Genomic DNA, 9,998 nt, shown 5'->3' with positions numbered 1-9,998 from the left:
AAAAAAAATGAAAATGTAATTTTGAAACATAGTTTATCTTCAATTTCGACTCTTTAAAATTCAACATTCACCCGAAAAAAAATTTATAGAAAAACTAGATAACTCGAATCTTTTTGAAAAAAATTTTAAAAAAGAATTTATGGAACATCATTAGTAATTTTTCCTGATTAAGATTAATTTTAGAATTTTGATTACATGTTTTAAATAGGTTAAAATCCAATCTGCACTTTGTTAGAATACAAGCTATATTTCTAACAAAGACATATCATTATTTCTTCTAGATTTTCCAGAACAAAAATTTTAAAAGAAATTCAAAAGACTTTGAGATAAGATTTAAATTTGATTCTACATATTTTCTAGATTAGCCAGAATAATTTTTTTGAATTTGAATCATAAGTTTGAAGAAATATTTTGCAAATATTCTTCGTCGAAAAAACAGAAGCTAAAATGAAGAATGAAATTAAAATGTATTTATTATTCTTTACAATAAAAAAAAATATCAAAGATTGATTTAAATTGTCAGGAAAGAAGAGGAAGGAATTTAAAAGGTAAAAATGTGTATGTGTTTAAAAATCCCATAATCATTTTTAAGGTTGTATTTTTTTCTCTAAAATTGTCTTTCTGAAAGTTATAAGAAGCATAGTAAAAAATAAATGAATTTATTTAAACAAGTGAAGATCAACTCTTTAAAATATTTTCTTGGATTTTCAAATTCTATTTGAGTTTTGTCTCTCTGAGAATTAAAAATGTCGAGCAAAGCAAGACCAGCTTGCTAGTAAATAAATAAAATTTAAAAAATAGAGGCAGCTCACTGGTAAGTGCTGCTATTTTTAGAACAGGCCAGCGGGCTACTCATCTGGTCCTTATGGGCTACCTGGTGCCCGCGGGCACCGCGTTGGTGACCCCTGGTCTAGAACATGTTTTGCTTTATTCCTTATTGGTGTGTTTCTTGCTACTTTATGTTGTATATTTTTATGAGATTTCCAATTCAATTTATCATCAATCATTATACCCAGAAATTTGGTTTCATTTACTCTTTCAATTTCTGTTTCTATTAGTATATATCACTTGTATGGAAATGTACTCATTAGATTATGTGCAATTTTTTTCCCCTGCATTCAGATTTAATGCGTGATGTGTTTATCTTTATAAATATGTTATATTTAGAATAAAACGACTTAAAAATACAGTCATAGCTGACATAGGCGAGGCTAACCTTATCAAGTTAGGGTGATTGCACACTTTGGGCCTCCAGCAGCAGGCGCCTTCTCAGATGTCAAACCTGCTGGTGCATGTTGCTGGCACGCGCACACGCACTCTCCTGGCAGGAAACAGTCACACGAGACTCAGACCTCACATGACAAAAACTGCTGCCAACGCATGTCGTCGCTAGGTGGCGCCCTCTGCAGCATTGCACTTGAAAGAAGCAGGGAATTGCAGCCTCTGTAGGCAAGACAGGGGTTAATGATTGGCCTCTGCTGCTTACGTAACAATGAGGCCAGCCTGTACCCGCTGTGGTCCATCCGGGGAGGGCCGCTTGTGAATGAATCCAGTTTTGCGGGATTGTGTCAACAACAGTCGGGAACATGCTGCAGGACAACTTTGCTGCTTAGGCCCAAATTCAAATTCAAGCGAGGATGGCGTTAATCTAGAACTGGAAATGACAAGTTGATAAATTTAATGTCACTGAGCGGAATGATAGAACACGGGCACAATCTTTTTTGTTTTGCTTTTTTAAAGTCGATATAGACCATGGTTCTCAAACGTTTTTCCAGCAAGTACCACCTCAGAAAACACTATGCTCTTCGAGTACTGCTATGATGACCAACATTAAAATACAGTAGCGTAGTAGGCCTAAATATTCATTAAAAACAAGGCAGAGGTTTTAATTGTAACAAGTGTATTTAATATTTTTTGGCCACTGTAACATTACACACTGTTTGAACACTGTGTGTGTGTGTGTGTGTGTGTGTGTGTGTGTGTGTGTGTGTGTGTGTGTGTGTGTGTGTGTGTGTATTATATATACATACGGGTTAGGGGTGTGGGAAAAAATCGATTTGAATACGTATTGCGATTCAGAATCGATTCTCATTTTTTCAAAAATCGATTTAAAAAAAAAATATTTCTATCAATCCAACAGACCACTACACAGCAATACCATAACAATGCAATCCAAAGCCAAACCTGACCCAGCAACACTCAGAACTGCAATAAACAGAGCAATTAAAAGAAGACACAAACACGACACAGAACAAACAAAAAGTAGTGAAACAAAAATGAATATTATCAACAACAGAATCAATTGTAGTTATAATTTCAGTTTAGCAGTGATTAAAAATCCCTCATTTATATCATCATTAGACATTTATAAAAAATAAAACAAAAGAACAATAGTGTCACAGTGGCTTACACTTGCATCGCATCTCATAAGCTTGACAACACACTGTGTCCAATATTTTCACAAAGATAAAATAAGTCATATTTTTGGTTCGTTTATAATTTAAAACAAATTTACATTATTGCAATCAGTTGATAAAACATTGTCCTTTATAATTATAAAAGCTTTTGCAAAAAAATCTACTACTCTGCTAGCATGTCAGCAGACTGGGGTAGATCCTGCTGAAATCCTATGTATTGAATGAAAACAGAAATGTTTTGAATCGAAAAAACATTGTTTTTGAATCGAGAATCGCGTTGAATCGAAAAAAATCGATATATTATCGAATCGCTACCCAAGAATCGATATTGAATCGAATCTTGGGATAACCAAAGATTCGCAGCCCTAATATATATATATATATATATATATATATATATATATATATATATATATATATATACATATATATATATATATATATATATATATATATATATATATATATGTATACATATATATATGTATACATATATATATATATATATATATATATATATATACTATTTGAAGTGTGGACTCGTCAGACCAAAGGACACTTTTCCACTTTGCATCAGTCCAACTTAGATGAGCTCGGGCTGAGCAAAGCCGGCGGCATTTCTGGGTGTTGTTGATAAATGGCTTTCGTTTTACATAGTGAAGTTTAACCTTGCACTTACAGATGTAGCGACAAACTGTAGTTACTAACAGTGGTTTTCTGAAGTGTTGCTGAGCCCATGTGGTGATATCCTTCACACATTGACGTCGGTGTTTGATGCAGTACCGTCTGAGGGATCCAAGGTTATGGGCATTGAGGGTTGCGTGCAGTGATTTCTCGAATTTCTCGGAACCTTTTGATGATATTACGGATCATAGATGGTGAAATCCTTAAATTATTTGCAATAGCTCATTGAGAAATGTCGTTCTTAAAGAATTTGCTCATGCATTTGTTCACAAAGTGGTGACCCTCGCCCCATCATTGTTTGTGAATGACTAGAACATTTCAGCTGCTTTTATACCGAAATCATGGCACCCAATTAGCCTTTTCACCTGTGGGATGTTCCAAATCAGTGTTTGATGAGCATTCCTCAACTTTCTAAGTCTTTTATGCCACTTTTACCAGCTTTTTTTAAAACATGTTGCAGGCATCAAATTCCAAAAGAGCTAATATTTGCAAAGAATACAACAATTTGAAAGTTAAGTATCGTGTATTTGCAGTCTATTCTATTGAATATGGGTTGAAAAGGATTTGCAAATCATTGTATTTTGTTTTTATTTACGGTTTACACAACGTGCCGACTTTACTGGTTTTGGGGTTTGCATTTAAAGCTGCCTGCTTGAACAAAGGTATTAGTTTTTGCACAAACATGACGTGACAAATTGCTACAACAACAAAGACGCTCAATGGCTGCTGCAACCCGAGCCTTGTTGAAAAGGACGGTCCCGCTTCTCTACGTACGCTACGTGCAAGATGAGCCGAGCATGTCTTGTGCTTTTCCCTCCATTGGTATGTTTTGTGCTCGGTCCCGCCCCGCGGCCCTGGGTTAGAAAGACGTGAGGGCGAGAGGGCAAGGACAGGGGGAGGAACCATCTGCACGCTACATGCACCCGACTGTAGAACGTCCAGCTTTGTCGCCAGTTGTTGTTTTTGATGGTGCCGTGTGATTATTTGCACTCAAGAGAAAAGTTGTGGCCTGTTTGTGTGACTCAGCACAAGAGAGGAACTTGCACACACCCTAACGGCTTCACTGCTGGACGCCAAGGCAATGCAGGGCAAACGGCAGCAAGTTTTCACATGATTAGAAGAATTGTTCTCGAACGAGAAAACAAAAGTGGCTTCATTTTTGTGTCAGTGGCCACAATCCACAGAGAAAAAAATCACTCTATGCCTACACTGCAAAAAAGAGCTGGCAAAATATGATCTAAAAATTCAAAATAGACTGTCCACGTAGCTAATTTTACTTGATCAGATGTTCAAATATAAATATCTTATTCTTAGTTTTTTATTTTTATTTCATTTGATATATTTTATTTCAAATATGCCAAAAACAAGAGCAAGCCTGATCCAATACAATGCTATACCCTTAACAATAACAAAATGAAAACATTGGAGAATAAAAACGAAAAAAAATAAACAACATGAGCAATCGACTTTTTTTTTTACATATTTAAAAAGGAGTGAGAATAAGATTACACTTATTTAATCCCACCCTTTTTCTTTAAATCATAAATGACTCTGAGCTAGAACTACCTGTTCACGCTATGTTCAAACTTAATGAGCTTCCATCCATCCATTTCCTACCGCTTGTCCCTTTTGGGGTGGCGGGGGGCTCTGGAGCCTATCCCGGCTGCATTCGGGCGGAAGTCGGAGTACACGCTGGACAAGTCGCCACCTCATCGCAGACTTAATGAACTTGTATATACATCCATCCATCCATTTTCTACCGCTTATTCCTTTTGGGTAAATTCTAAATATATACATTCTGAAAACAAGCATTATTTAATTAGCAATTCTAAAATTAAGCATCTTGGGGATGTTGCAGAATCTTAAAAAAAATATATTTTTTATTTGGGGTGGAAAAGCAAAAGTGTCTTATATGATCGTCTCAATTTTACCATTTTTAAATTAAAATTTGCTCGATTTAATTATTCAGCCTAAAATTAAGATGATGATGTACAGTCAATGACTAAAAAATAAGTAAGAAGCTCTTAAAACTAAGGACATTTCGAGAAATAAAATGTGGAATCTTGGCAAGTGGCAAAATATTTTGCACTGTATTGTATTGCGCAACCTGTGAAAAAGGATGTAGCAGGAATGTCAGGACGTGACTCACTTAGTTTTGAAAAAAGCAGCTTTATTGCACAGTACATCATTATGCAACAGGAGCAAAGTGTGAAAAGAGGAAGAAAACAACTGGGTAGGTTAGGAAGGGGTGTCTAAAATGTGGCCCACAGTGTTTTTCTTGTACAACGCTTCTTTTTTATGTTGTAGGAATAAAAGATGAATTGGAAATGAGATGGGGTTTATATATATATATATATATATATATATATATATATATATATATATATATATATATATATATATATATATATATAACTTAAACAAGTTGAAAAACTTATTTGGGTGTTACCTTTTAGTGGTCAATTGTATGGACTATGTACTGTACTGTGCAATCTACTAATAAAGGTTTCAATCAATCAATCAATGTTGTGCTTCGGTGTGCATTGTTTACACAACGTGCAGTACGCTACTTAATATGTCCGTGCGGAAACTCATTCGGTACACCTCCGAACCGAACCGATATCCCCGTACCGAAACGGTTCAATACGAATACACATACCGTTACACACCTAGAATTAAGTAATGTGAGGCAATGCAAATTAAACGATAAAAAAACAAATTACGGTTTGAATTGGTCCAGGTTATCGGGGACTGTTATTACTGACGGACAGGTGTTGCGGTGCGACTGCATCCAGGTACGTAAGAAAACCCTCGTCTCCATGGCAACGTTTCTGTCGCTTTCACTCATTTGCCGCTTTTCCAGTAACGCAGGGGTAGGCAACCCAGAACGTTGAAAGAGCCATTTTGGACCCAAATAACAAAAATTGTCTCCGTCTGCAGGAGCCAACTGGAGGGGCGGGGGGGGGGGGGGGGGGGGGGGGCTAACATCACGACTAACGTGTTACAGGTCTGATTCGCCCAGCGACTCTCTGTCGGAGTATCAGCGCTGGGGTCTAGTGCACCATGGTTTAGTATTGTCGCTCGGTCCTTCGGCGGAGTGCTTCGGAAGCTACCGGACCGCTCGTCTCCCTGGCGCCGGGTGAGGGAGCGAGAGAGAGACACACACAGTGACAGAGAACTAGTAATCGGGCGAGCGAGGAAGGGAGGGAGGCAGGAAGAGCACGTGCGGGTCTAGTGGAAAAGCGGCAAAACGTTTCTCTGCTTGCATCACACAGGCGACGTCAATGTTCCGCCCTACAGAGCCACATACCACACCGTGATTGGTAAATTCCTTCAGCTCCGCACACAACGCTGTCAAGTGCCATTCATATAAAACTCGCGGGCCGCACTAACTTTAAACTTCCATATTAAAGTAGAGGACTGCAAAATAACGTCTCGCGGGCCGCTTGTCTGAGACCCCTGGTTTGAAGCTTCTGTGAAAGGACTGCAGTCTACCTTGTATGTATGCGCATGTGTCATGTGAGCAAGTTTTAATGTTGTAAATGTTGATGTTTTATGTGTTGTTTACTGTTTTTAATGTAACCTTGCTGCTGCCCTCTTGGCCAGGTCTCCCTTGGAAAAGAGATCTTTGATCTCAATGGGATTTTTACCTGGATAAATAAAGGCTAAATAAATAAAAAATGTGTTTTATTTCCTGTCAGCGCTCTCATTTTTGTTCACTTTCCTGCTTGCCTCCCTTAGCGCTGTCCCCCTCAGCTGCGACCAATTGGCACCTGGCCACACCTGGTGTCAATCAGTCAGCCGCTATTTATACCTGCCTTGCCCTCCAGTCAGTGCTGGAGTATAGTCTGCTGATGCTGTGAGCCATTCCCTGGATCCTGCCCCTGTTTGCTGATTTCTGGTTCGTGTTTTCCATCCATTTCCTACCGCTTATTCCCTTTTGGGGTTGCGGGGGGCGCTGGCGCCTATCTCAGCTACAATCAGGCGGAAGGCGGGGTACACCCTGGACAAGTCGCCACCTCATCGCAGGGCCAACACAGATAGACAGACAACATTCACACTCACACTCACACTCTAGGGCCAATTTAGTGTTGCCAACCAACCTATCCCCAGGTGCATGTCTTTGGAAGTGGGAGGAAGCCGGAGTACCCGGAGGGAACCCACGCATTCACGGGGAGAACATGCAAACTCCACACAGATTGAACCCAGGACTGCAGGACCTTCGTATTGTGAGGCAGACGCACTAACCCCTCTGCCACCGTGAAGCCCAGTTCGTGTTTTCCTTGTATTTTTTGGGGGAACATTAAAACCATGTTTTTTTGTACCAAGCCTGCCATTTCTGCATCTCGGGGTTCGTCTCCATCTCTTCATGACGTTTTATATGTATTCACCAATGTTTTCTACATGTGAAACTATGAAAGTGTGCTCTATAAAATGCATTGTGTTCATATTTTAGGGTTTCTGAAACTAAATAATCAAATCAACATTATTTTTGTCATGATCTCACATAAAAGTTTGGACTTCATTATTAGTTTCTGCATGTATTATTCCCTGTCCAGTGCTCTTATTCTAGTTTTCTACTTCCTGTTTGCCCCCACTACTTTTCTTCTCTCCCTCACCTTTCCCTGATTGGCAATCAGTCCACACCTGTTACATTTTATTAGACTGGGCTGGGTCATTGTGCTTTGTGTCTCCATAGCACACAACATTCCCCATGATTCCAGTGAACTTCTCTGCTGCATTTTCTCTTGTCAACAAATACAGCTTTACCTTCACTTTGTCTGCCGTCTCTGCATCCCGGGGTCACGACCAACACAACCATAACTTGAATCGTGGCATTTTTTAAAGTGAAAATTGATTACATTTTTTAAAATCTGTCATTTTGGAACGGATTACAACCAAAAACTGAAGAATCGACTGTCTTTGACTGCATTGGATGGATTTTAGCATTGATAAAGTCCCCCTCCCCGTCCTTCAACTTGTTTTAGAGGAACCACTACTGTAATACCAAAAGCAAGCGCGTACATTTTTGTGAATCCTTTCTTGGCACAGAGTCGTTTGTTTCTAAGAAGTCGCCTCTGAGAGTGCTTCTAAGAACAGGCACACCTTAGAGCGCTTTGACCTTAGTGCTCCATGGAGTAAAGTGTGCATCCTTTTACCGAGGGCTGTTTTTAGCGTACTCGTCGTCTCAAACCTTGGGCCGTTTATGTTAGACGAACTTGGCGTCTACATTGTGATCACATTTCGCACGTGCACGCCGAGCTGTACTGATTAGACAGTCTGGTTGTCAAGCTTGCCACTGACTGTTTGTGTTTTAGTTTTTCCTCTGTGTGTGTTTAGTATTTCAACATGGAGAAAAATCTACTCCCAAGTAGGCCGGACTGGTAAAATCACGGCACGATAACTTAAAAATAAAGACAACTTCAGATTGTTTTCTTTGTTTAAAAATACAACAAGCACATTCTGAAAATGTACAAATCATAATGTTGGATTTTTTTTTACATGTACATGTTGCGGTTAATAGCATTCTATCTTTATTTGTTGTTATTTATACTTTCTGAATAAATGATGTGATAATGTTCATCAGTCAACTCATTGGTGTTTATTTTCAATCTATCAAGATAACAAAATAATATCAAAATCAAATTACAGGATGTTCTTTATGTAGTTTGTTCATTTTCCTCAACTGGTGCACTAATGTTGGTTTATTTTATTTTTTTACATATGTAGTATTATCTACTAAGATACAAAGAACTGCTATTGCGACATGTAGTGAACACATTTAGAACAGCAGTTTATTTCATTAAAACATTTTGCAAACTCATCCCACGGGCCGGATAAAACCTGTTCACGGCCCTGATCCGACCAGCGGGCCGTACGTTTGACACCAATGATATAGACAAATGTTTTAGAGTGCAATATTTCCTTCTGCGCACTCCGTAGGAAGAAGAAAATATTTTGCGCCCTCCCTCTTTTCACCGTGACTCTAAATAGTAAAATTATTAAAATAAAATTGTTGTAACTATACCTCTGCATAACATTGTAAGTCATATAACATTAAAGGAAACAACACACAGGTCTGTCCTCGTCTCCTACCGTGGTTACAGAGAAGCCAAGTGCTACATACGCTTTGTCATATTCTGGTATGGCAAAAAAATAAACACTCCTTGAGAAGAACTGCATTAAGAACACTTATTACATATGTCTAGCTTGTGTGCTACTGTGTGCTTAACTGTTGTGTAGCTGCTAGCTCCAAGTCTTCATCGGCGGTCACTCAAACGAGTATGACTATCCTCCTGGTAGGGGTGTGTCCCTTTATGAAGGATACCTGTGCACGACTTAGTTTAACGTGGGGAGACTGGTGCAAAGTCACCACACAACCTTGACAGAATCGGGTCAGGGTCCAGTGGCATGGAGTCCAGGACGACTGGGGACCCTTTTCTGCTGCAGCCTTCTCCCGCCATTGTGGTAATTCTTAAATCTACCGTTGAGGTCAAGGGCAGTCACGTACTAGGCCTTTGCCAAGGGCCACCTGGGGTAACAGTAGTAAAGGGGTTAACCTCCTAGTGCCCCAAGACCCCATACCTGCTTTCTTTTGTATTTCAAGTTATCATTACATATATGTATTGTTGCATTTGAACAACTGTATTGTTGATAATAGAGGTAAATTATTGTTATTATCCATTATCAATAGTACTATTGATAATTGTCACCGACGTCCCACTGGGTGTGAGTTTTCCTTGCCCTTATGTGGGCCTACCGAGGATGTCGTAGTGATTTGTGTTGTGGTTCGTGCAGCCCTTTGAGACACTAGGGATTTTTGGGCTATATAAGTAAACATTGATTGATTGATTGATACTATTTGTCAGGATCAAACACTGATTACATCTATTAAAC

The sequence above is a fragment of the Nerophis ophidion genome, linkage group LG22, assembly GCF_033978795.1.
Source record: "Nerophis ophidion isolate RoL-2023_Sa linkage group LG22, RoL_Noph_v1.0, whole genome shotgun sequence".
In the NCBI taxonomy this organism is placed as follows: domain Eukaryota; kingdom Metazoa; phylum Chordata; class Actinopteri; order Syngnathiformes; family Syngnathidae; genus Nerophis; species Nerophis ophidion.
The sequence above is the reverse complement of the archived record's forward strand: the minus strand, read 5'-3'. Positions refer to the sequence as shown.